Consider the following 27,175-nt stretch of genomic DNA (forward strand, 5'->3'; position numbering starts at 1 on the left):
TATACTAATGAACTACATTGTCACTCATCAAAGACTATTTTTAGTATTCTGTTATCTTCGATGAATGCTTTTTGGAAGGACTTTAAAATTTATGAAGATTAGGAAAGAAAATATAAAAGATATGAGACTTACAACAATGAGTTAAGTGATTTATGGAGACTATAAGAGGTTTCATAAAGACAGAAAAGATAAGAAAGGAACAAAAAGAAATTCTGCCACTGAAAACACAAATGACTCAGCTGAACATTTTAATAGAGAAGACTTAAGAGCAGACTTAATCAAACAGAAGAATCAGAAAACTTGAAAACAGGTGATATGAAATTTTTTAAAAAACAGAGGAACTAAAGTAGAAAAGAATAAAAAAAGAGTTTTTAAAAATCTCATGCAACAACAGCCACCACCAAGGAAGCCGATATATTAATTTATAGACTCTCAGAAGGAGCAGAGAAAGAGAAAGGGACAGAGCATATTTAAAGACATAATGTCAAAAATTCCCCAAATTCTGGAAAGGAAAGTATGCATATGGATCCATAAATCTGGAAGAATTAAACACTGATTAAATAGAGATCTTCACTAAGGCACATCAGAATCAAATTATTGCATACCAAAGACAAAGGAAGGACTTTGCAACCAGCAAGAGAAAAAATATTCACTACATATATGGTTTACTTGTGTAGAAGTGTAAGTCAGCTTTCAGCATAAACTTTGCAATCCAGTAGAGAATGGGATTCATTGTGCCAAAAGGAGGGAAAACCTGCTGAAGAAAATGTTATACCCAGCAAGACTTCCTCCACAGATGAAAGAGAGGTAAAGACATTCTCAGACAAACAAAACCCATGGGTATTCATCATCACCACACCTGCTTTATAAGTCATGGAAAGGGAGTTATTTAAGTAGAGCTGAGAGTTTGGTAATGAACAGCATGAAAACATGTGAAAGCATAAAATTCATTGCAAAGATATGAATGAGGTGCAATTCACAATGTCTAATACAGTGTCAGAGGTATATCACATGAAAAGTTAAAAGACAAGAGCATTGAAAGCAATCTTAACTACAATAATCTGGTATTTGGCATCCAATAGAGAAAAGACATGAATTGTGACATTAATCATGTTAGATATGGGAAGGAATACAATGTAGTTTTTATATTGTCAAGTTTAACCTCCTATTGCTTGAATTTTAGCTTTTTATAGCCATGATAGATTTCTGTAATCCCCATAGTTAACAACATATAAAAGAATATTGTAGTATAGCCACAATATTTAGAAATAAAGGAATAAAATCACATAACTATAAAAAGATAAAAAGTCACTCAATCAGAAAGGAATGGGAGGAAGAAGCCACCAGTCAGGGAGCAATGAATTGGTAGTAGTAAGTTACTACTTACCAGTAATTATCCTAAATGCAAGCAGAATACATTAACCAGTTGAAAGACATAGAATATCTGCATAGGTAAACTAAAGTATGCTGCCTACAAGAGGCTTACTTTAAAGGATCTACATTTATGTCTATATAATCTAAAAGTGAAGGGATGAAAAGATGTTCCATCTATATGAAACCAGAAGGCAGAGACCGCTGTATTTCTACAGACAAAACAGACTTTAATTCAAACATTGTCCCCCCAAATGAAAAAGCCATTATATAATGATGAATATATCAATTTATAGAGAGATATAATATTTGTAAACATATATATGCACCCAACACTAGAGTATCTGATAAAGAAAGTAAACATTGACAGAATTGAAGGCAGGATAATAGTTGAGGACTTCAATATCCCTCCTTAAACAGGGAATAAATCAGTCACTCAAAATCAAAGATGAAACATGAATATTTGTACCACCACACTGTGTACTAAATGACTTATATGCACATGTGGAGGACATTTCCTCCATAGCTGCAGAAAATAATTTGTTTTTGCAAATACATATAAGAACTTTAGGGAAAAGTATTTGTTGGGCCACGAAATATTTTTTAAAAATTTAGGAAGTCATATCAAGCAGATTTTCTGACCACAATTGATATGAAGCTAGAGATAGTGCCGACAAGAGAAGTGGAGAAGTCTCAGGACAAGAACTCAACCAACAATCAAAGAAGAAATGCGGAGAGCAGTGGGTGGGTGGGGGCAAATGAAAACAGAAACAACACACAACAGCTTGTGGGATGTGGTAAATTATTCCTAAGAACGAAACTAAGGCATTAAATGGGTACATTAAGAAACAGGATTAATCAAATATACAGCCAAATTTTAGATCCCACAGAACTAAAGAAGCAAAAACTAAGTCCAAGATAGCAGAAAAGGAAATTACAAATATTATACCAGAAATGATAGAAATAGAAACTAGAAATGCAGTAGGAAAGATCAATAAAACTTAATTATTTGATTAAAATGTATTGAAAACATTGGCGAAGTTAGCTGGACTAACCAAGATGAGAGAAGACTAAATAAAATCACAAATGGAAAAAATAATGACTGATATCATAGAAATACAAGGGATCCCCAGAGACTTCTGTGAATACCAGCATACTGAATGACCCAAAAGAAATGGATAAGATCCTAGAAACATGTGTCTAACTGGATTAATAATTATGGTGATGTAACAAAGTATGAATGGATAATAAGGAGTAAGAAGACTATGTCAGTAGAAAAAAATCCAATACAGACTGGCCCAAGACCTTCTAGTTTCAGTGGTGAATTCTACCAAACTTAATTAATAGAGTTAATACCAGTTCACCTCAAAGGGAATAATTTCAAATTGGCTTTAGAAGGTCAATCTTATCTTCACCACAAAGTAAGAAAAACAAATGACATGACAAACGTTACAGGCCAGTGTCAGTGATGAACACCAATATAGAAATACTCAATAAAATAACAAACCAAAATGAACTGCACATTAAAAGGTTCATGTACCATGATCAAATAGGATTTATCCCTGGGAATGTAAGGATGGTTCAATGCACGAAAATCAATTAAAGTGATGCATTCCATTAACAGAATGAAGTATTACAAACACATGATCCTATTAGATGTAGAAAAAGCATGTGCAAAATTCAAAATTCTTTCACGATAAGAAAGTCTCAATAAATTAGATATAAAGGAAGCATGCCAGACCATAGGAAAGATGGCATATGAGAAGTCCACTGCTAACCTACTCACTGGTGAAAAACTGAGAGCTTTTCTATAAGACAGGAACTAGGGGCTGGAGAGATGGCTCAGTGGTTAGGAGCACTTGTTGCTCTGGAAGAGGATCTGGGTTTGAATCCCAGTACTCATACAGTCGTCCGTAACTCCAGTTCCAGGGGATCAACACATCACTCTGACCTCCGTGGCACCAGTGCACTTACATAATGCAGGTATAACACTCATATGTATAAAATTAAAATAGATAAATTTTAAAATGTTAAAAGAAAGAGACAGGAACTAGAGAAAGATGCTTACTCTTCCACCTCTACTGAGTACAATACTGGAAGTCCTAGCTAGAGCAATTGCTCAGGAAAAAGAAACAAGAGTTCTCCAAGTTAGAAATGAAAAAGTAAAAAAGTGTGTGAATAAATAAGATCATTTTATAGGTAGAAAAGACTAAAAACTCCATAAAAACTATTAGAACTAATAAAGTCAGTAAAATTGTATTAAAAAATCAGTTGCATTTCTTGCAAAACTTTATTACATTTATTTATTTACTTATGTGTATTAGCATGCGTGTGTGTGTGTACTACAGCGTGCATGTGGAGGTCTGAGAAAATTTGTGGGAGTCTGTTCTCTCCTTCCACCCTGAAGGCCTGGGGGTTGAACTCATGTCATCAAATTTGGTGGCAAATGTCTCTACCCACTGAGTCATCTTGCCAGTTCAAAAACAGTTGCACTTGTGTGTACCAACCACAAAGCATCCAAAAAAAATCAAATCAATATCATTTATAATCTCATAAGCATTTACATACTTGGGGATAAATTTAAGATGAAAGACTTAAGCACTGAAAATTCTGAAACACTGACAAGAGTAACTGGAGATGAATAAATATACTCTGTGTTCATGGGTTCAAAGAGTTAGTGTTGTGGAAATACATATACTATCCAAAGTAATCTAAAAATACAGTATACTTTCCATTAAGACTCCAATGGCCTTTTTCTTTTTAAAAAATATTTTATTATTTTTATTTTTTATATGTATGTGTGTATTGCCTGCATGTAGGTAACACAATGCCTGCGGAGCCAGAAGAGGCTGTTGGATCCCCTGGAACTGGAGTTATGGACAGTAGTTAGCTGCCATGTGGGTGCTGGGATTTGAACCTGGATCTTCTGCAAGAACATTGAGTGTTTTTAACCACTGAGCCATCTCTCCAGGCCCCTCCAATGGCCTTTTGCATATAAACTAACACAGTAACACTAGTATTTATGTTGAATTGTCAAAGATATCAAACAATCAGAGTAATTTTGATCCTTAAAACCAAAGCTGGATTCATTGTACAGCTTGATTTCAAAATATCCTTAAAAGATACAGTAATCAAAACTGCATAGTAATGGAATAAAACTAGACAGAAAGAACAATGGAAAAGAAAAAAATAGCTGGAAATAAAACCATACATGTAGGTCAGTTATTGTTAAACAAGATGCAAAGGCCACAGAGCTAGGAAAGAACAGTGGAAACTCAAATGCAGAAGTATTGGAGGGAACAATTATTTCATATCATAGACAAAAATTCACTCAAAATGAATTCAAGACCTAATTATATTTTCAAAGACTTTAAAATTACAACCAAAAAGTTGGATAATACTTCACATTGATTTAGACAATTGTTCTTAAAAATTATTATTAATTTACTTTTTTAATATATATTTTTATTGATCTTTTGTGCATTTCATGCAATACATTTTAATCATATTTAGAATCCCTCCCCTATCTGGACCCCCTAAAGTCTCCCCCACTGGATTTCATGCATTCCTTCATGTATGTTAGGGCCTATTTAATCAAGTTTGTGTCTCCAGATGTCCCTCAGTGTGAGTTCTTCCACTAGAGCCTGGTCAGCCTCTCCAGCATCACTACCTTAAAGAAGACCAACTCTCCCTCACCCATAGTGAGCAGCCCCCTGTAGTTCCTCAGCTGAGGCTGTGGGTTCTTACCAATTTTCACAGTTCTATGCTGGTTTTTTGTATGGTTTGAATTTGCATGGGTCCTGTGAATGGGATCACTATTGCTATAAGTTCTTATGAGCAAGTTCCCAGATGCCTGGTGTGCTGGATAGCTTTAGTGTCAACTTGACACACCTGGTTTGAGAAAGCCTCAATTGGGGAATTGCCTCCATAGGACTGGCCTGTGGCCATGTCTGTGGGACATCTCCTTGATTGTTGAGTGCTGTGGGAGGGCCCAGCCCACTGTCTGTGGTGCCACCCTGAGCAGGTAGGCCTGTGTTGCATAAGAAAGCAGGCTGAGCAGGGACTAGGGAGAAGTCAGTAGGTAGCGATCCTCCATGGCCTGTGCTCAAGCTCCTGCCTCCAGGATCTTGCCCTGAATTCATTGTTGGGGGACCCTGCTGCTAAGGTTGTAGTCCTTCATGTCCGGATAGCTCTAAGGGGCTCAGAGCTATATGGAAGGACTCCCTTTCTCAGCGGGGGCTTCCTGCTCTCTGCCTGACTTACCTGGAAAGTGCTACCAAGTACAGATACCTGACCTTATTTGGAACATGACCTTTGGCATAGTTACCTGCAATAAAACTGCCCCCAGGTTTTTTCTATAGGATAACTAGGCATTGCCCTATAGTTGGATGATAGGATCCCCCTACCACATGTAAATAAAGCATACTATGAGCACCTATCAGCTGAACCTTTGGCTGCTGCCTCCACACTATCTTTTCCCTGACCCCCACTGAATAAACGGAGCCGTATCACTGTATCACTGGCTGTCCTGAACCCGTTCATCGCTTCTGCTCCCTTTGTCCTCATGGACCAGTGGCCAAGGACCCACAAGGGAAGGGAGAGACCCACAGCTGGCACCTGAACGTGAGGCTCCTGGAACGCACAGAGTTTGTGAGCACCCCCTCTCTCCGAGAGGGTACTGGCAGCTTTGCCTTAGCCATCCCACTCTTGAGGATCAACAGTCTCTCCTCTTTTTCCTCCTTTTATTTTTGGTCTGAGTCTTCGGGTGGGACCATTAAAGACAAAGGAGCAATTGAGGTTTTCTGATCAGGGCTATGCCCTGATGTTAGCCAAAGGCTCTTAGCCCCCTGAGTGGACCCAAACTGCCTGCCAGGGTGTAGATAAGACCCCCATCTATACATCTTTCTAATGCAAAAACCAGTAATGCAATGACAAGTTAATTGCTCTTAGAGCTGGTTGCCAGATCTCTTAAATTTGTGGGCAGGCTTGTGCTGTGGACTAGGTGGAATACCCTGAGGTGTTTGCTATCAGGCATGTTCCCCTGGGAATCAGTGTTTCACCCCCCTTTCCTTTTCTATCTTGAACAACACCCCTAGAAACATAAAATCCCCAACATTCTAAGAGATTTTCACACAAGCTTTGAATTCAACTTCTAAAATAACAAACTTCCTTAAACTGTTTTGTTATCTCACCCCTGGGGCACTCAAGCTCAAGCTAAACCAGTTAGGTGAAAATTTAAATTGACATACCCTCGACAAAAAGGCACTCAGGCTCCAAGTGCCCCATAACATAAACAAAAACAAAGGATTTAAAGCTGAGGGTGGCAGCGGAGCACTTAAAGAATTTAAGGCAGCTTGTGCCATAGCAAATGGAAAAAAGATTTTAAAAGCCATTTTTTCCATAAACTTTTTCTTGGGGAAGGGGCTCATCAGAGAAGACCACCTCACATGGAGGGCTTTCTCCCGTAGTCCACTGTGGCCCCACAGGCTTCCTGGTGAGAATTTAAATTGACCTGCCCCATGAGAAAAAAACAGGGGCGGGGGGGGGGGGGGGGGGAGTCTCTCTGTCCTTCCTTGTTTTACTTTCGGTTACCGCCTTCGTGAAGGTCTGGATTCGCCGGCAACTGAAGCCTCTTGGTTGGGGAAACTCACCGATATTGGCCAAAGGCCCCCGCCCTCTTTTTGGTCCCCGACAGCCCGACTAGGTGTAGGCAATAACCTTTACAACTATCATAAATATCTGGTAGCGCAGCGACCACTTAAAAGTCACAAGGACAGTTGCCAGTTTCTTAAATTTGTGGCTAGGCTTGTGTCTGTCAAAACGTCTCAATCCCCCAGTGGCAAGCTGCCTTGGGAACGTTGAACACCACTGACAACACTTCCTTTCTTTTCTATAATGGGGAATTCAGCATCCCGCCAAAAAAAACCTCCAAATTCGCTCCCTTAGAGCCCTACTTAAATCAAGAGGACTTAAGATTTCCCAAAAAGGATTGCTCAAAATTTTGGAATGAAGTATTTCAATTAGCATCCTGGATCCTGTCGGCAGACATTTCTGACCCAGAGGTCTGGACCCATGTTGCCTATCTGGCTCGAAAAAAGGAAATCCAAGAAAGGCACCATTTGCCCCTTTCCTTCCTCCCTGTAATAGCTGCCATCTGACAATGCTTAGGAAACCCACTTAAGGCCAAGGAGAATTTACTAGCACCGGGGGATAATAAAGGAGAGGGTACAAATAATAAAAAAGACCCTAAAGATTGCCCAACAGCAGATTTGACAGCCCTAAAAAATAAAGAAAAAAATCCTGAAGATTGCCCGGTAACAGATTCAACAGCCCAAAAAATAAAAATTGACCAAGTCAGACAAAAACCACCCATCAACAAAAATAACGTTTACCCCCCTCTTCCCTCCTACGAATCCTCATGGACTGAGAAAAACATAGACCCAGATGTTAAAACCCAGACTTCAAAAACTTCTGAAGATTCCCAGTTAAATCCCCTCCCCCTTCACCGCCAGTGCCACCATCTGGGTCCCCACAGCCATTGAACAGCTCTATAATCTCAGGGATAATGGGAGTTATTGCCCCCAGGATCCTCAGCCACAATGGCCTCAAGACCCAAAAACCCCGCCTGTAGAAGCTTTCCCTATTAACCTACAAATAACAAGACAATGTCCACTGGCTTGGTACCCCCTCCTGGCAGCAGACTTAAAAGAACTACACCAAGCTGTCTGTGAGGATGGGATCCATGCTTCATGGCCCAAATATATACTACAAACCTTTAATACTAACATCATAACCCCCTGGACTGGAGAGATATCTGTAGATCCACCTTCCCCAGTCCATTATTTGTACAATGGGAGGCTTTATTTAGAGATGAATGCCTGATGCAGGTTAAAAAGAATGACATACATAATCAAGAACTAAGACCACAACAAGGACAAGATCCACCACCTGGATTTATAGATTGGAATTATGACCAACTGTTTGGTCAGGGCAATTTTTCCACAGGAATCCAGCAGGCTGTAACTCCTGCCAGCTGTTTTGAACAGGTCCGCTTATGTGCACTACAGGACTGGGACCGCCTAACCCCCTTGTCCACAAGGCCTGGAGAGACCTCCTCATTAACCTTCCTAAAGCAGAAACCAACTGAAACCCTCCCAGAATTTATACTAAGAGTACAGGCCTTTGTAGCTGCAACCCGACCCAACTCAAAATGTTTTAAATGTGGAGAAACCAGACACTGGAAAGAAAATTGTCCCCAAAACGCTTTGGCCACGCCCCACTGTGGTACCCCAGTACTATGCTTTTGAGATTTTATGTCAGGGAAACATTTCAAGGGAAAAAAATCAAATAATCAGAACCATAGACTGCCCCCTAGTGGGCTGTCAAAAACCCATAGAAATCATAATATACCCAAATGCTAGCAGATACAAAACTAACGAATATGTTTGCTTTCTTTTTCAACAGACAGATCCATCATGCCTCAAGGAAGTTGATACCTACGAGGGCTGCTGCTATTTCAATCCCTGTAGGTTGGAACTAGTATTAACTGGAGATATCAGGGACAAGAAAGACCCATCTACCTAAAGGATAATAAGTATCTTTATGGGAACCATGACTATTCCCTAATATATGTTGCAGATCCATGGAACAATCGCTGGTGTGTCAGAGTAATGGGAAAGTTCGACCCAGGTGCATTCTCTAGCTACCCTACAGCTGACTTTTATATCTCTCAAAAGCTTGTATCTGCAGCTAAGCCTGTGCTAACTCATCATAATATTATTCTACAGGAAAACAAAGAACCAGATAAGATCAACTATGTCCTGGAGCCAATGCATTCAATATGTTGCTAACTTTCTTCCCTTCACCACCCACCCTAATGCCCCTGTTTCTTTTGTGCATCCAGCAATAGACCTTTACTGAAAGCAGTACTGGTTAATACCACCCTTCTTTACCCAGAAACAAAAAAAGATTTCACTGACTCTCATCTGATGGATATTCCCTTATTTGAACAACTGGCTAACTATCCAATTTACATTTCCAGCAAGAATAAGCCTACTCATTACAAATGCCTCACTAACATTTCTCTCTCTAGGACAGCATGCGTCGCCCCTCCTCTTTTTCTATGGTGCAAAGGAAAAGCCCAACACTGTGTTAACTCCTTTTTGTCCACCTTTTGTGTACCTGTAATGATTACTCCCCAGGTGTACCTATTTGAGGGAGAAGAGGCTGCCCTACTCCTTCATAGCCACCAGTGGAGAGAAATCTTCATCCCCTGCTAGTGGGACTCGGACTCACCCTCTCCCTGGGTGCTGGAGGCACTGCGACGAACCCATCACCTGGCAGGAAACTTTCGAGAAAAGCTTGACCAGGCAATGGCATCCACAACTGACAGCCTTGAGTCTCTCCAATGACACATGAACTCTCTTGCTGGGGTTGGGCTCCAAAATAGAGGAGCACTGCACTTAATAACTACTGAACATGGGGGGACATGTGTAGTGTTGGGAGAAGAATGCTGTTTTTTTGTAAATGAATCAAATGTTGTCGAGACCAATGTTAATATTCTCAAGAAAGTTCATAATGTTCTATTTTCAAGATTTCAACCCACCAAACAATTAGGTTGGTTTATTAACCCCTTGTTTTCATGGCTCCTACCCTTTGTTAGCCCCCTGATCATGCTGTGTGTAATTTTGATGCTTGTTCCCTGTTTCATACAATTTCTTCATCAACAAATTACTACCATTGCAAAAATTGCTACCAATCAGGTCATGGTCTATTATCAAACTTTGGATTTTCCCGAGGTAGATGGGTTGACTCTTCAAGCTTGTGATGACACTTCTCCACTGTAAAACAAAACAGGAAGATATGTTGGGGGAACCCTGATGCTAAGGTTGTAGTCCTCCATGTCCGGATAGCTCTAAGGGGCTCAGAGCTATATGGAAAGACTCCTTTTCTCAGCGGGGGCCTCCTGCTCTCTGCCTGACTTACCTGGAAAGTGCCACCAAGCACAGATACCTGACCTTATTTGGAACATGACCTTTGGCATAGTTACTTGCAATAAAACTGCCCCCAGGTTTTTTCTATATGATAATTAGGCATTGCCCTACAGTCGGATGATAGGATCCCCCTACCGCATGTAAATAAAGCATACTATGAGCACCTATCAGCTGAAGCTTTGGCTGCTGCCTCCACATTATCTTTTCCCTGACCCCCACTGAATAAATGGAGCGGTGTCACTGAATCTGACTCTCTGGAAAGTCTTTTCCATCGTGCTCACTGGCCATCCTGAACCTGTTCATCGCTTCTGCTCCTTTTGTTCTTGTGGACTGATGGCCAAGGAACCACGAGGGGAGGGAGAGACCCACAGTTCATACCTTGGGCTCCCTGATGAACTGTGACCTGGGAGATGTAAGACAAATAAACCCTTTCCTCCCAAGTTGGTAGTGGTCAGAGTGTTTTGTCACAGCAAAAGAAACAAGCTAGAGCACCTGGAAAACTCTGCTTCCACCATCCCTGCTCTTACAAACTTTCCACCCTCTCTTCCACATGGTACCTGAACCCTGGTTGGCTGAAGTTTAATATAGGAGTCCTATCCAAGGACATGCACTCTGCAGTCTCTTATTCTCTATGTTTTGACCAGTTGTGCTTTTCTGTATTACTCTCCCTCTGCTGCATGAGGAAACTTTTCTTGTGAGAGTTGAGAGAGGCATTATTATTCTCTCTACCCACTCTTCTGCTTTGTTTCATGAGCCTTAGGTGTAGAGGTTCCACAGTAGATGTGTCACTTAGGACTGGGACTCTCACAGACAGTTATTCTCTGTGTTTGACCAGTAGTGGAACTCTGTAATAGTCTCCCTATGTTGTAAAATGAAGCTTCCATGTTGACTGGTGACAGGTATACTTGTATATAAAAATTTGGAGCTAAGATCCCCAAAGAGAGTCTGTGTTACTTCACTTAGTATAACAGTCTCTGGTTCCATCCATTTACCGGGGTAGTCCAGAGGTCTCAGGCAGGACAATCAGGAAGGGCCCTAGAACCAAGCTGGGGGTGGGGATAGTATGGGGAGGGTCTAACTAGCTAGGCAGAATAGGCATGGGCCCCAGAGCAGGAGCTGATTTTTTTTGAAATGGTCTAAAAATACAAAAGAAAAACAGGCAAATGGGATTGTTTCAAATCAAAAGCTTCTGCACAGCAAAAGAAACATCAAAATTCAAAGGCAGTCTGTGTAATGGTGTCTTACTAAATTTTCTCCTTCTTGCTTTCTCTGTTTGAACTGCCCTCATTCTCTTCAGGGTCCTGTGCTCCTGATGCAGGTAGACAAACCGACATAACACATCTTTATCTGAATTTTGCATAGTTTACTTACAAAGAAATGAACACCTCCATGCCCAACACCACACCGCAGCTCAGTGTTCTGCCATTCTGGATCGCTTTCATCCATGGTCTCCCTCATCTCATATCTCTGCATGCCCATGCACCCCTCAGAGCTCCCCAGCACCCCAGGGGGTCCACTGCAGGCCAGCTTTCTCATTCCTGTCCCCTGCTTCCAAGATGGCACCAATGCTCACTCTTTGCAGCTAACTTTCCACAGCTGACTCTCCCCAGTTAACTCTCTGTAGCAGGCTGTGCCCCTGGCTGGCTTACATCTATTGGAGGAATAAGTATTTTTTGGGCTAAACTCCACCCCTTCCTCTGGCTCTTACAATCTTTCTGCCAATCTTCTGCAAGGGTCCCTGAGCCTTGGAGGGGGCGACAGATACAGGGCGATTTCTCTTGTATCATGGTGAGATAGTGATCTCTTGGGGCTCCCCATGATTCATCTTCAAGACATGGCTGCTGATCTATTGCAGTGGTGTTTCCCTTACTATAAAGACAAATGGAAGGAAGTAGACACATCTAAACAAACATGAATGTAAATACAAATGCATAGAAGATATTAAACAGTATACTTGCAATGGCTTCCCCGCTGGGGCCTATAGCCTTTCTTGACACAGGGGGTTGGCCTGGTCTACAGTACTAGATGTGTGTTCCACCCCTAGGAGTAGTTCTTATCCAATTAGAAATTTGTCAGTTGTAAATATGTTAATCAAGCCATCATTGCATTGCTTGGCATGTCTACAGTGTGCTGCATGTGGGGGTCCATCATTGAGTAGAATCATAGGAGATTCTTTCTTCCCTAACCATCTGCATGGCACCTTCTGGCACTATGAAAGCCATTCATCCAGTAGCATGGAGGGTTTGGATTAGTCTCAGCTCCATCTCTTCTTCTCCTCCCACACTCACAGCATGCAGTGTCTTTAGCAACATGGTCTTATCAACCTTTCTAGTGTACAACTGACATTAGTGGCAATAGCTTTGGTGAATTTGAGGACCTCTAGGATCTCTCCCTGATCAACAGCTCATGGGGGGGGCAACAAACCCCTGGTACTGTTGTTTTACTTAACAGTTGTATAGTTTTGGGAGCCTCTGTTTTTAATCTTCCCCAACCACAAAACTCCCAAGAATCTTACAGCTATAGCTGGCCTTTGTTTCTTCAGGTATCTTTCGAATGGGTTTCACATCTGTAAAACACTCAGAGTTTAACATTATATATTAAATCAATCATAGACAAGGCCTAATACAGCATGGAAATGTTTTATCTATTCGTATTAACTGTTTTTTTCCATAGATATTTGTTAGGTACCATAGCATGGGTAAGAGGCATTAATTTAGTTAGTTCTTTACTATCTTTAGTTATCTCTTTGGAGTCATTTTGCATTCTGGGGATCTGACATGGAGTCTCTTTGTATTCTTTTATTCTTGTTACAAATACAGGCGTGGGCTCCAGTTGCCTGACCCTGCACTGGGCTAAGGTGGCAGGGGGTTTCCTCTTGTCCCAGCTGTAACTGTTGAATCCCTGAGTTGGGCAGGCCCTGGGTCTGCCTCCTGACTATCACCATAGCTGTCATCTCTCCGTTGACCACACCTGGCTGCTGGGGGAGGCCTTGTTGGGAAAAGACTCTCTGACCCCTAGTATAGCCTTTATCAGGAGAGAAATGTACCTTATTCAATCTTTGGGGATCCTTAACCATCCTTGGGACAGTTTCTATCCTTTGAACGCTTTTTGTAAACTGTTCTGGTTTTAAAACCTTCCAGAAACTCCTTAGTACTGAATTTGGTTTTCTATCAATTTTTTCTTTGGATGTTGGGCTCGATATAAGTCTTGCCACGTTTGTCTTGGAGTAACCCAGACGGACCATTTCTTCTGTCTGATCTTTTTTGTATCTCTTGTAGGGTGCTCTTGTTATTCTACAGACATGTTTTACATGCTGGTCAGAGTCACTTAGATCTGCTAAAGCCTCTCTCACTTTACAAAGATCCTGTCCCATTAAAGGGCTTAGTAAAACCGTTAAAGCTCTATACCATTCTGGAGTTCCCAGCTGAATTAAGCTTTCCTTTATATCTCTTGTGAACAAAATCTTATTTGGCCCAGTGAATTGGGCCTCATATATTGCTTTTCTCAAACCTAGTTCTCTCAGTAATGCCTGTCCCTCCTTTATAGTCCTCCATCCTCTGTTAATTATGGGAGTTTCCCTTGGTGATGACCATGTATCTTTAATATCTTCCACCAGCCATCCCATTACAGACTGCTCCCCCCTGCATTGGCGTAGGTTGAACAGCCTATATCACAAGGATAGATGGGTGATTATATAACTCAGCTGTGAAGCTTCTGAAGGACTTAGAGTGACATTATTTGCTCCCATGTCCCATACCCTCATGAGCCACGTGGTGAGGGACTCTTTCATTGCTTCCTTGTAAGTTTTTCCTAGTTTTAATAGTTCCAGTGTGGAGTATTTCCTAACTATGGTGCTGTTAGCTTTTTTTTCCCCTTTTGTGTCAAATGTTGAATCTGAATGGCAGCTTTAGCTACTTTTATTTTTAGGTTGTTTCTTTTTGCACTATTATCTGTCATTTTTCCTGAGTTCTTGGACCTTACACAAGTTAAAATGTCCTCTTTTTTTTTTCTTTTCAAGCTCTGTGACTGAAACTGAATCTTCCAGTACTTCCCTAGCCCTTTTAGCTTCTCCAGCCTTGGGCAAACATTTATTATGGAAAGTGGCCACACCTCCTCTCTGGGTTCTCTGTTTGTGTCCAAGGCCTGTAAAAGTTTTTCTAGCCTTTCTATAACCTTTAAGAAAGCATGGTAGCACATGCCTTTAATCCCAGCACTCGGGAGGCAGAGACAGGCAGATCTCTGAGTTCAAGGCCAGCTTGGTCTACATAGTGAGTTCCAGGACAGCTGGGGCTACAGGGAGACCCTCTCTCAAAAAGACCAAAAAAAAAAAAAAAAAAAAATCTTTACATAGACCTGCAACTGGGCTATTTCCCCACATTTATAACACAGCTGTGGCCCATGCTTCTGCATGGCAAGGACCTTTTTAGTTACATATTTTGCAATCCATTGTATAACCCACAGGACTATCGCCAACCCTACTAAGCATATGGGGTTTGGCTTCCCTCTCCACTTCTGGATTTGGGATTCTGAACCCAGATGACTGGACACCACCCCTGGTATGGCACCACTTTCCCAGGCCCACATCCCCAAGTTCTTCCTGGAATCGTGTGCTTCATTTATGCTGCTGAGTATGCCAATTTTGTCTCACTAAATTTTCTCCTTTCCGCTCTCTCTTTGACCAATCCTCACTCTCTTCAGGGTCTTGTGCTCCTGACGTGGGTAGATAAACTGACACAACACATCTTTATCTGAATTTTGCATAGTTTACTTACAAAGAAATGAACACTCTGTGCCCAGAACCATTCTGCAGCTCAGCAGCCTGCCATTTTGGATCTCTTTCTCCCACGGTCAGCTTCATCTTGCTTCCCTGTATGTCCACTTGCCCCATAGAGTTCTGTGAGGGGTCCATAGGGTCCTTGTGAGGTCCCTGGCACCCCATAGGGTCCATCACAGGCTAGCTTGCCCACTCCTGTTCCCCACTTCCAAGATGGTGCCAATGCTCACTTTCTGCAGCTAACTCTCCCCAGCTACCTCCCTGCAGAGGGCTCTGTCCCTGGCTGGCTTACATCTACCAGAGGAATAAGTATTTTTCAGGCTACAAATGGGAGAAAACATGTGCAGGTAATATATTTTGCAAAGAATGAATCCCCCAAGTACATAAGAAATCAAGTAACTCAGTAGCAAAAACAAAAACAAAAACAGTCAAAAAAAAACTACTTAGCAATCTATTTCTGGGAATATATCCACAGAATTGAAATTAGAACATCCAAGAAAGATCTGCCCCTTTGTGTTATTAAAGCATTATTCACAACAGTCAAGGTATGGAATCAACCCAAGGGTCTACTGAGTGACACTGATGATAGAGAAAGTGTAACATATATTGATATTATTCAGTTTCCCAAAGGAGAGACCACCCACTTGACTTACTATCACTGGATTCCAGCTGCAGTGGGACTTCTCTGCTCCACTTTAGACCCAGAGCTCTCTAGAGTTGCTAGTATAGTATCTGTATCCTCCCCTATCCACCGACCACTTACAGAAATGATAAAAAACCCACATTCCAAAACAATGATGATAAAGTAATACATACTAATAAACAAACTGATTACACAAACGTATAAAATCTTTGCTCTCAGGACTGATTTTGTTCTCTATGTTCCTTTCAATTTCAGTAGGTAGATGTACTCACATTTAGAGGTCTTTGCTGAAAGGCATTGAATATGACTGTGTGTATTGCTTCCAGTTAACAATATTTCATCAAATCGTCCCATGTCCAAACCTACAATTCTTTTTAAAACTTTTTTTTTATTATGATACCATTTATTGTTGTGTGTGTGTGTGCACATGTGCCATGGCATGAATGTGGAGGTCAGAGGATAACCTCAGGAACTGGGTTTCCCCTTCTACTATGTGGGTTCGGGGGTTGAGCTCAGGCTAACAGCTTGGTGGAAAGTGACTTTACACACAGTTGTCTGGGTGGCCCCTATTGTTTGAACATATTGCATTTTCTTTGCCATTCAGATTCACAAAGTCTTCAAGTTCCACCGAGGTTTCTTTTTTGACTTACATCTTACCTAAAACAAGCAAGGTTTCATTATCTTTTACTATGGATTTCTAGTTTTAGACATTATTCAAAAAACCAAAATTTTTGCATGATTTGTATGTTTTGGAGTTTGCCGATGATGACTTTCTGATTTGGGAAATACTTTTGTGCAATTGAAAAAAAAGGTATTCTTCATTTATATGCCCAGTGTTGCCTATATGTCAATTAAAAAGTTGATTAATTATGACATTCATATATAAATGGAATTATACTCATCAGTAATGAAATTATGAAATTTGCAGTAAAATGGATGAAACTCAAAAACATTATTATAAGCAAGGTAGCCCAGGCTCAGAAACCCAAACATTGCGTTGTTCTCTCTCATATAAGGATTCTGGCTCCTTAAATATGTATATGCATATGTATATGTATATGTATATGTATATGTATATGTATATATATATGATGTATATTTCAGGTGGAAGTGGGTAAAGGCCAAGAAACTAGAAAGAGGCCCCTGTGATGGGGAGGTTTTAATGAAGGGAGTGGGAAGATATTATGGAAAAGTAGAAGGGGGAATACTGAGAGGGGAGAGAGGGCAGGCAGAGGAGGGGAGAAAAGGGGAGGGGTCAACCAAAACGAATAGGCATGAAAACCTCATGGAAACCTATGACTTTGTGAGCTAATCAAAAATAGTTCTAAAAAGTTTATTAATCATAGTGTCCAAATTTCCTCCGTATCCTTCTGGTTTGTTATTGCTTGCTAGTTTTATCATTTAAGAAAAGCATATGACATTTTGAATAACAACTGAGGATTTTGTATTCATCCTTCAATTCTGTTAATGTTTTAAAATTGTTTCAAAATTGTATTGGGGGCAGATTATTAGTCAAGTACAAATTTAGACATTTCTTTCTTGGCTGTAAATGTCCTTCTCAGTATGTAACTGGTATTTTCTTCTGTGTTTTTTGATATCTTTTGTTTTTCATCAAGTGGACTCAGGTATATTTCAGTTAAAGCCAGGCAGCTATTACTTGCTAAAAAATCTGTAGAAATAACTTGAGCCTGGGATGATATTTTTCTTTTTAGAGGGTATAATTTTTCCTCAAAATCTTCTAGTGACCTCCCAAAATGTCAGAGTTTCGTTTGTGATTCTTAAATTCTTCCTAATATATACAAATCATGAATGTAAACAAGAACTGAAAGAAGACGTGAAATTGTCAGAGTGACAGAAGAGACTAATGGGGAGGGGGAGGGGAGACAAAGGAAAGGGGACAAGGGGGGCAATTATCAACATCTAATCTATATACATATGAAAACCTTATAAAACGAGATACGCTCAACATGTAATCTATACATGTATGAAAACTTTAGAAAATAAAATTTTAAAAGTAAAAAATAATTAAGGTAGTTTGATATTTGTCTATGTTGTGCTAAATTCCAAATCACTGTCAGTTCTATTCTGTGGTCCTCGGTGTCTAGCCCTGGACTTGCCTTCCTATTCTCTGAGAATGGGAGGTACTGCTAAGAGGAAAATTGCTCCTACGCCATGCTCAACTCTTTCTTTTGGATCTTGGGCCCATCATTAGTCTGTCAGCATCTTGTGGCATCTGATAAAGATTCTCTCTTTGAACAAACTGAAGCCAGACTTGGCCATCTCTCTCTTTTCCTAGGCTTCAACTATGGCCTATGTAGACTTGAACTAATATATTTTCTGACAGCTCAAGGGGATACATGACTATATCCTCCCCTTAAAATACTTCCTCCTAAAACTCAAGACTTCTGGAAGAATTGACGATTTCTGGAGTTTCTAATCCTCTGTGGTAGAGCAGGAATCTACCATTAACAAGTACCAGGTAGTAACTCTTCTGGGTAGATAAACCCCTTTCTCACTTATTTAAAGTTTTCACTCCTGAACTTGTCCATCCCCCTAATTGCTCATCTTCCTTTTGAAAAATCTGTTACTTCTGTACAGACTGAAATTGAATTGCTTCAAACTGATTTTTTTCCTGCTGTTTCAAAAATACATTGCTGTTTAAAATCTGCCCTTACCTCTTCAGTGACCTGCTTTATATTTGACACATCTTCAATAACTTTAAGATCCGTCTGTGTGTGTGTGTGTGTGTGTGTGTGTGTGTGTGTTTTGTTCATTCTTTGTTGTTGTTGTTGCTGCTGTTTCCTTTGCTGGTTTCTTCCTTGTGGTGCCGAGTTCAAAGCCAGGATCTTGTGCATATTAAGCAAGTGTTCTACCACCAAGCTGTGCCCCCAAAACGTTCTCCTTATCCTTACAGTGCAGACGTTGGTCACAACTAGTTTGCATTTCCTCTTCAGTCCCCTTAGAGTGTTTCTATCTTCTTCATCAAATAGCTGTGTAGCACCATGTGGCCAGTATGTTCCCATGTTGAGCTAGCACTTTCTCTAATCTCTTCTGTGTGAGTCCTTAACAGTTCTGGACCTTGAACCTTCTCTCATTCCTGAAACATGCCTCTTCTCTCTTGAGTTCTGGAACACCACACTCTCCTTTTTCTTCCTTACTCCCAGGTGTCTCCAGCTCGTTGCTTGTGTTTAGCTATTTCTCCTCTACCGTTAAACGTTTGACTTTGCATGGTTCAAACTTTATTCTTCTGTTTTCCTTTCTTTTTCTATATTCTCAACTAAGACCATTTTAGCCACATGTATAATTTACAGCAACAGGACAGGGTTCTTGTTAAAACCCCCTTTTTTTCTCACTTGACAGTAAATCCTTCATCATGCCCTGTATTTTTACCCTTCAAAAATCTTTCCAATTTGCCTTCATTTCACGGTTTCTATTGGCACCACCCAACTACAAGTGATATTTATTTCTCTTTTAAATTGAAGCAATATATTTCTAATTGGCTTCTTTGTCTTGTTCTTTCCCTCCTTCAATTCACTGTTCACATAGCAGGCAATCTGCTTTTTAAAAACGTATATTGAGTTGTGCTATTCATGCACCTAAAAGTCATTCAATGACTTTTCATCATGTTTTAGTGTTAAAATGAAAGCCTTAATTTTGGTGTGCCTGAGAAAGAGTGTTCATCTGTTAAAATAAAGATTTGACAAAGACATTTAAACAAATTAAGGCTTATTATTTTATGTAAAAGCACTCTGAAGGCATGTTGACAGCTGCTTTGGTGACTCCACTAGTCTAAGGGTGTCTAGTTCCTTCACTTCTGTTCTTAGCCTTGGCTTCGATCCTCAGTGTTGTCCCACGACCATACAGGGCTCGTTAACCTCGGAGTATCATATTTATTTTTCATGTGAGGATAAAAGAAAGAAAAAGTATAGTGGGGGGTCCAGATGGTACTTTGCCCTGCTTTGAAAGAACTTGTCTGGAAGGTCTCACTCAAATATTTCCATGCATAACTCCTTGGACAAACCTAATCGCTTGCCCACATCTATAGTTAGAGAGGACTAAGAGAGATAATATTTTACTTGAGTACATTTCTAGCTTCCAAGAAAGGGCGACTTCTGCAGTAAGAGTGAAGAAGAGAATGGGCTTTAGACAGGCTACTTCCAGTCTCTACTGCAAAATCGAATGATCACAACCTTAGCTCCTTCTCCAGCTCTGTGACACAGCCATTCCCTGCTCATCACAACCTGGCTACCTAATCTTCATGACTACTCTAACTGAATTAAAATTATCTTTTAATCTTCGTCATAGTAGTTTTTGATGCTTTCTTTGTGAACTCAGGAGTCTCATGAACCTTTTCGCACAATGACTGGGCTACTAAAAATAACTCTATATAGCCATTTATTGATGTAAGTTCATTTGTTTTTAAATCAGTCACTATATTCATGAATTAGAAAGAGAAAGAATCATCCCACATAACATGGAACAAGGGAATATTAAATAATAATCTCACAAAATTTCTAGTACTTACAATGAAAGACCAAAATTTTCTCCCAGAGACAAGTGTTAGATCTCTAAGTGCCAAATACTTGCTTCCTAGGCATTTACTTAGTTTCAACATTAGAAATTACATCAGAATAATATTTACCATTCATTAGCAAGCTTGTTCCTGAATTTCTAGTGTTCTTCTAGTCACTAGGCCTGTATCTGAATTAGACTATAAAATATAGTTTGTCATAAAATGCAAGCATTTAGTCTAGAAAGGCTATTACCTTAGTAAGGAATCTAATATGCATGAAGCTGGTCTTCTTACAACATAAAAAAGGTTTTCCACAAGGGCATGGAGTGGAAGATAGAAGAAGTTTTTTATTCATATGGTACTATGCTTTATATTGATTAAGAACTTGATGGGCTCTAGAATCACCTTGGAGAAAAATTTCTGGATATATCTGTGAGAGGTTTTATAGATTAGGTTAATTGAGATGGGAAGACTCACCTTAACTTCTTGGCTTAATGAAAAAGTGAAAGACCATTTATTACCCTCTGCTTCCTGACTAGGGATGTAAGCTGCTTCACGCTCCTGCCACCATGACTTCCTGTCATAATATACTCTATCCTTGAACTGTGAGCCAAAACAAATCATTCCTTAAGTTACTTCTGTATACTTTTTTCCCCAGTAACACAACAAACAGCTGATATGCTTAGCTTGAAGCTTTCCAAGTCTTACATTCAGTCATCATGGCTAACACTGTTGCTACTCCCAATTTAGAGTCAGTGTCCCATGTCCAGGACCAATTAGGGTTATATATTTAGTGGGAAAGTCAATTTAGAGCAAAAACTTTGGCACTCTGTGACATCAAAAACAACAGAACAAAAACCCTAGGTAGAACTTAGAGGGAAAAAGCAGCATTTGCTTGCTTCCTCTGCTCCACTTGTTCATGTTCATGTAGATCTTCTCGTTCCACAGCCATAATACAATGAGGTAGCCCAGAATGTAGCTTCAAATATCCAGAATGCTAGTTCTAGTGTTCCCTCCTCAGAGTCACACAATGCCCAGAGTGTGAAGGGAGGGCCTCAGTGTTTCTATCTTTGGGAGGCCAGGAAACACAGGGTAGACACAACTCCCTCTGTGCACACAGAGCGTGCTGAGTCCCTAGGCTTTCACATTGTGTGACAGTGTCTGCTCAGTGTCTGCTCTTCTTTGCAAAAGAGGAGGGGGTAGCGATGGGGGAGCCAATTATGGCAGCTTCTAGCTGCAGTGCGCAGAGTAGCCGGGCTGTCATTCATTACCGCCTAATGTTTAGCTGCAGTATGCAAACCACCAAGGCTGTGAGGAATCGCAGCTGAGAACGGAGTCCCTGACAGAGGCAATAAAGCACCTTCTTCTTCTTCGAGAGGTGCCACCGCAGGGTCATAGAATTTGCATGCGATTCCAGTTGTGTTTGCAACTCCGGTTATTAATTATTATCCAAATCACCCCCCTTGTTACCTCTAAGCTCTCATTATGACTGCAAATACAGGTATGTTCAACTCCCGGCCCGCTGCCCTCATATATTATGCCACCACTTTGTTATATTACTACGGAGAGCAAGAGCCCATCAGAGGGACTTTAAACAAGATAAGAGCTCTGCGGAGGAGTGCTTTCTCTTTGTTTGGCTGAAAGGGGATGGTGGCAATGTAAAACACCTTCACACCCAGCTCTCACACCCACACTCATCAGGAACTTAGATCTTGAGATCAATTTCTGTCATTTTGTCGCCATACAACTGCTCTGCAAAGGACAGGGTCTGTGGGGATACCTGTGTCCGTGTTCACCGTCAGGTGTGCTGCTAACTGGCCGGCAGGAGCATCTCAGAAGCAAGAGGTTAACCTGATCATTGTTGTTTATCGAGGCCCATATAGTGCCTTTCACAAAGCTCAGAGCTTTATGGCATGCAGACTGACCCCATAACTCTGCCTGAAGGAGAAACACGGCTGCCCTTGCTGCAGAACCCTTCCCTTTTGTAAAATCACCAGCAATCCAGCTATAAATGATTTCCTTTGGAAGAATGCTCTGCCTCCTTGCCTTCACCGCCTCTCTCTCTCCCTCCAGCATCTAAGAATGGTCAGAAACTGGTCCATTCTCTAATGCCAGAAGACATGCCAAGAAATACAAACTGCTTGTATGCTCTTTTGAATTTAATGTTTTTTACTTGGCGATTGAGACATTTATATAATTGATATTTATAGCCATAAAATTCATTCCTGAATGTGCATCTTGTGGTACAAATTTTATTCTAAACTGAAGTAAATATGGCAATACAGATACAGCATTCCCTACAGTGTTTGGTAGTTTCATCAATATTGCTGCTATCACTTAAATTCACTTTAATGGGTATATCTAGTTGCTGAAAGACTTTCTCTACTCAAGGCCATTACCCAGAGAAACAATGACTCAATAGACTTCTCCTTCCTCTTCCTCCTCCTCCTCCTCTTCCTCCTCCTCCTCCTCTTTCTCCTCCTCCTCCTCTTTCTCCTCCTCCTCCTCCTCTTTTCCTTCTTCCTATTATTATTAATCTATTATTTCAAGCTAAGACTTCTAGCTTTCACTTTCCCTTTGTCTGTGTGATATGTGCATCTATGTATGAGCATGTGTGTGTTTACATGAAAATATACTCTGTGTGATGGAATACTTTCCCAGTATATGCATAACTTTGGGTTCAGTGCTCAGGATGGAGGGGTGAGAGAAGAAGAAGGAGAAAGAAGGGAAGAGAAGGAGGAAGAAGAGGAGAAGAGGAGGAAGGAGAAGGAGAAAAGAAGGGGAAGAAGGGGAGGGAGAGGAGGAGGAGGAAGAGGAGGAGGAGGAAGAGAAGGAGGAGGAAGAAGAGGAGGAGGAGCACTCTACAAAATTTTTTTTAGCTCAGTAAATATTTGCATGATTTTTTCAGGGTTCTGTTACTATTCTAGCTCAATCTGGAACTTTCTACTAGTGGAGGCAGTGCAGTACCTAACAAGGCTCCATTTTATTAGGTTTATCACAACAGGGAGAGCCACCACTAATCAATGTTTGAATTTCAGACACTTACGTACAATTCATGTGACATCTTTGTTTCCCGAGTTCTCAAAAATGACTTCCTTGCTCCCATGTACGTTAAAACTTGGAGGTAGCAAACTGAGGATTACCACACTTCACAGTGGTATAATCACTTTTCACTCATTTTCAAATACCCTCCTTGAGATTGGAAGCCAGGTTTCAAGGACTTTCAAGAATAGAAAAAGTAGAAGCTTTACTAGAGCAGAAAGCATGGACCACTAAGTTAGCATGATAACCCTCACAACTCTTTCCAAACAAGTAATATTCATTTATTACAACAGAAGAATATGAAATGAAAAATTATCTCGCTTCAAAAAAATCCCCAACACTCTCCAGAGAAGCAGAGTGTAGCTTCAGTTTAAGGGGTAACTGACAAAGGCTACGTTTTAACCACAATCCCTTGTTTCCTTGTCAAGTGTCAAGTTTCACAGCCCTCACACTGCAAATGCTCAAACGTCTTTGTATTGCAAATTCCTCTTTGGGGATATCTTTAACAGCTCTTTAAAGAAACATCAGTATCATTGCAAGATTGTCATGTCTAGTTTTTGACCTAGAAGCACATTACTCACCTTAATTGTCAGATGTGGCTCCGAACAACGTTTGCTTGGTTTTAGAAATTAAAATTACCAAAAAGGAATAGCAGTTTACTCCATTGGAGACATCTAGATTAAACATAAGCAAGTAAAACCACTAAAAAGGTGTTTTTTAAGAAACGGAATCGTCTATGAAATCAATATTCAAATGACTTGTGGCTTGATACCTCCCCATTAGAGCATGCAGCGCTCATCTTTTGCATCTTGTATCAATCTCATCTCACCTTCCATCCTCAGTAAGAGCTCTGGTATACACAGTAAGTAAAGTGGAGGACATGGAGGTACTATGCTGCTTTGGAATCCTGTCCCCAGTCCCAGGCCCTTGACTATTATTGGTCCTTTCTCTTTACCTCATGTTCTTCTGAACTCATTGGAGTGTGTGAAGCCATCAGAACAGGAAGTGAACCAAGGGGTTTGTGTTGTGCAGTCTTCAAGCACTGGGTCCGGGTTTGTTAATGTCCCCGGGCTATAGCCTAGTGTCAGCTCTGTTTGGGGAGCTGATCAAACCGTGGTGTGCAGATGTGTGGTGATAATGCACTGGCCTGGAGAAGCAACTTGAGAAAGCTCAGAAAAGCTGCTCTTCATGGCAAGTGATGACAGGTTCCATAAAGATCCCTGGGATCCTTAGAGGGTCTTGAGAAAAGCAGTGGCTTCACCCAAGACAGTGAAAACATGGACTTGAATGATGATCCTTAGGATGGCAGTGTGGCGTGGAGAGGAGCTTGGGGACACCGAAAAGGAAACAGAAAAATTCTCTAACCTTCATTTACAGCAGCAAAAAAATAGCATTGGATGTTCATACATCTCCTTTGTATAAGGAAGATAATGTATGAAAAGCTCTCATCTTACTGACTGACATCTAGCAAGCTTTTAATATCTAGCAACTTTTGTTGAAATGTGTGATCTTTGCAGAATTGTGGCAAATCAGAAAAGCGCAAGGAGTCTAAATGGGCAAATGCTATTTTGATTTCCAAAAAGAAGAAAAAAAGAAGACACTGAATTTCATAAATTCTGAGAAAGCTCTTCTTGGTCTTAGCAAGATATTCAATATAGAGGCTGAAGAAATACTGAACTGACAGCAGGAATGACTAAGGATTTAGGTGGTGCTGGGTTCACAAAGAACAAGTCATGCCATACCAGCCCCATTTATTACTTTGAAAGTATTATTAGATGACTATATTAGGGAAATGAGGTAGATGTAGCTGGATTTCAGCAAGGCGTGTAACAGGCTCATTCATGGTACTTCATGGACAAGGAGAGATATGAGCGGGTACAAGATAGACAAATTAGAAATTGCATGAATGACTATGTCCAAAAGGCAACTAATGAACTATCACAATTCTAGAGGACTATTTAAAACTTAAAAGGGAATACAGAGTCTCACTGTATTGTCTAGGCTGGCCTTGAACTCATGATTCTCCTGCCTCAGCTGCGTGAATGCTGGGATTATAAGGTGTCCACCTCCAAACTTGGCTCAAAAATTTTATCGACTAGATGCATCAAGTAAGTTTGAAGCAAATATGGCATTGCATTTGTCCAGTACTTACAATGTCTTCAAGAAATTTTTATCCCCATCGAGTTTGGATTTAACTTTTTTCTTTCTTATGTTATTTATTTATTTTTTTCATGTTCTCTGAGAGATGCCAAAAGTAGTAAGGGAAATCATCCAAAAGTATTTTTTTAAAAAAAACAGCCTTTTTGTCTTACTGCAGTGGTGATTTTCACATATAGGACGTTTCCCCCTGTGTAGATCTAGCTCCCATTAGTCCCCAAACAGTGTTACAGTGAAGAAAAACAACTGATTATTTTAATTGCTGAATGTATGATGCATTGGCAAGGCTCATCTAAGACAGATGAGACTCTTCTAGTTTCTTTCTACTGCTGTGATAAAAACACTGATCAAAACCAACTTGGGGAGGAAAGGGTTTATTTGGCTTTCAAGCACAGTTTGTCATCAAGGGAACCCAAGGCAGGAACTCAGGGCAGGAACCTGGAGCACAGACCATGGAGCATAGTGGCTTACTGGCTTGCTCCTCTGGCCTGTGTTTAGCCCGCTTTCTTATACAACACAAGTCCACCTGTGCAGGGGTGGCACCACTCACAGTGAGCTGGGCCCTCCCTCATCACTTAACAACCAAGAAAATGCCCCACAGACACAGTCACAGGCCAGTCCAATGGAGAGAATTCCTCAGTGGAGATTCCCTCTATCCAAGTATGTCAAGTGGACAACTAAAGCTATCCAGCACAGACTCCATGACAAGCATGCCATTTGATAGCCCCTTGCTGACGTACCCCATTCAGATTTGTTCAGTGTTTGAGGAGCAACAAACTCTAGACCATACAAAATCAAAAGATTGCTGGCTGGACTCCGTCTCTTTCCTGTTCTTTGATCTCTTCAAACTCATTATCTGTTGGTAAGATGAACAGCCTTCCAGGTACCTGGAATTATGCTTCTGAGAAAGCAATTTAGCCATCATCTGTTGTTACCCCCTTTGACCTCTGCATATACCAATCAGCACTTCAAAGTAATCCTATTAACTATCTGTATACTTTTGCTCACAAGCAGTTTGGTGGAAACTTCTAGTGGGATTTTAGGGTCCTCATAGATTAGAATCTTGGGAAACAGCAGTTTGTAAACCAGGTCTATGTATCATTAAGAATCTCTGATCACCAAGTGACCACATAATTGATCATCTAACCTGAAATACATTTGAGAGTAGAAGGCAGAGCTACTAATGCTGTTGGTTGGATAAAAGAAAACACATGGAACTGCCCCACTCCAACCAAGAGGCCAGCCATCCTCTTCACAGCCACTCAAGGCCTACAGAAATTAAGAAAAGCTTTAGTTTGGGATTAGTCTTTAGCCTTCACACTTGCAATCATTTTCAAAACAAGCTCAGTATGTTTTGCTTCAATGTGGGCCTATACTTAAATTCTAAAAACTAAAACAAAACCAATGAAGCCCCTACAACTACCCTTCTCCCTGGCCTTTGGAGAAGTTGCATCATACTTCGAACACAGCCAGCTCCTTTGTTCTACCCTGAAGCCAGGGCTAAGCAGAAGTCCCTGTGTTAAGTCTTTGCCAGGGCAGGTTCTCTGTCCCTTAACCTCCAGGACAGAAGTCAAGTGCTGTAGCTGGATCTCTTGCAGCTCTTATTCAAATCTGAATTAAGACAGGGCAGGCATACCTCAAGCCCTCATATGTTAGCGCAGGCGGGGGGGGGGGGGGGGCTG

This window comes from Nannospalax galili, unplaced genomic scaffold (assembly GCF_000622305.1).
Source record: "Nannospalax galili isolate Female #2095 unplaced genomic scaffold, S.galili_v1.0 scaffold383, whole genome shotgun sequence".
NCBI classification, from domain to species: domain Eukaryota; kingdom Metazoa; phylum Chordata; class Mammalia; order Rodentia; family Spalacidae; genus Nannospalax; species Nannospalax galili.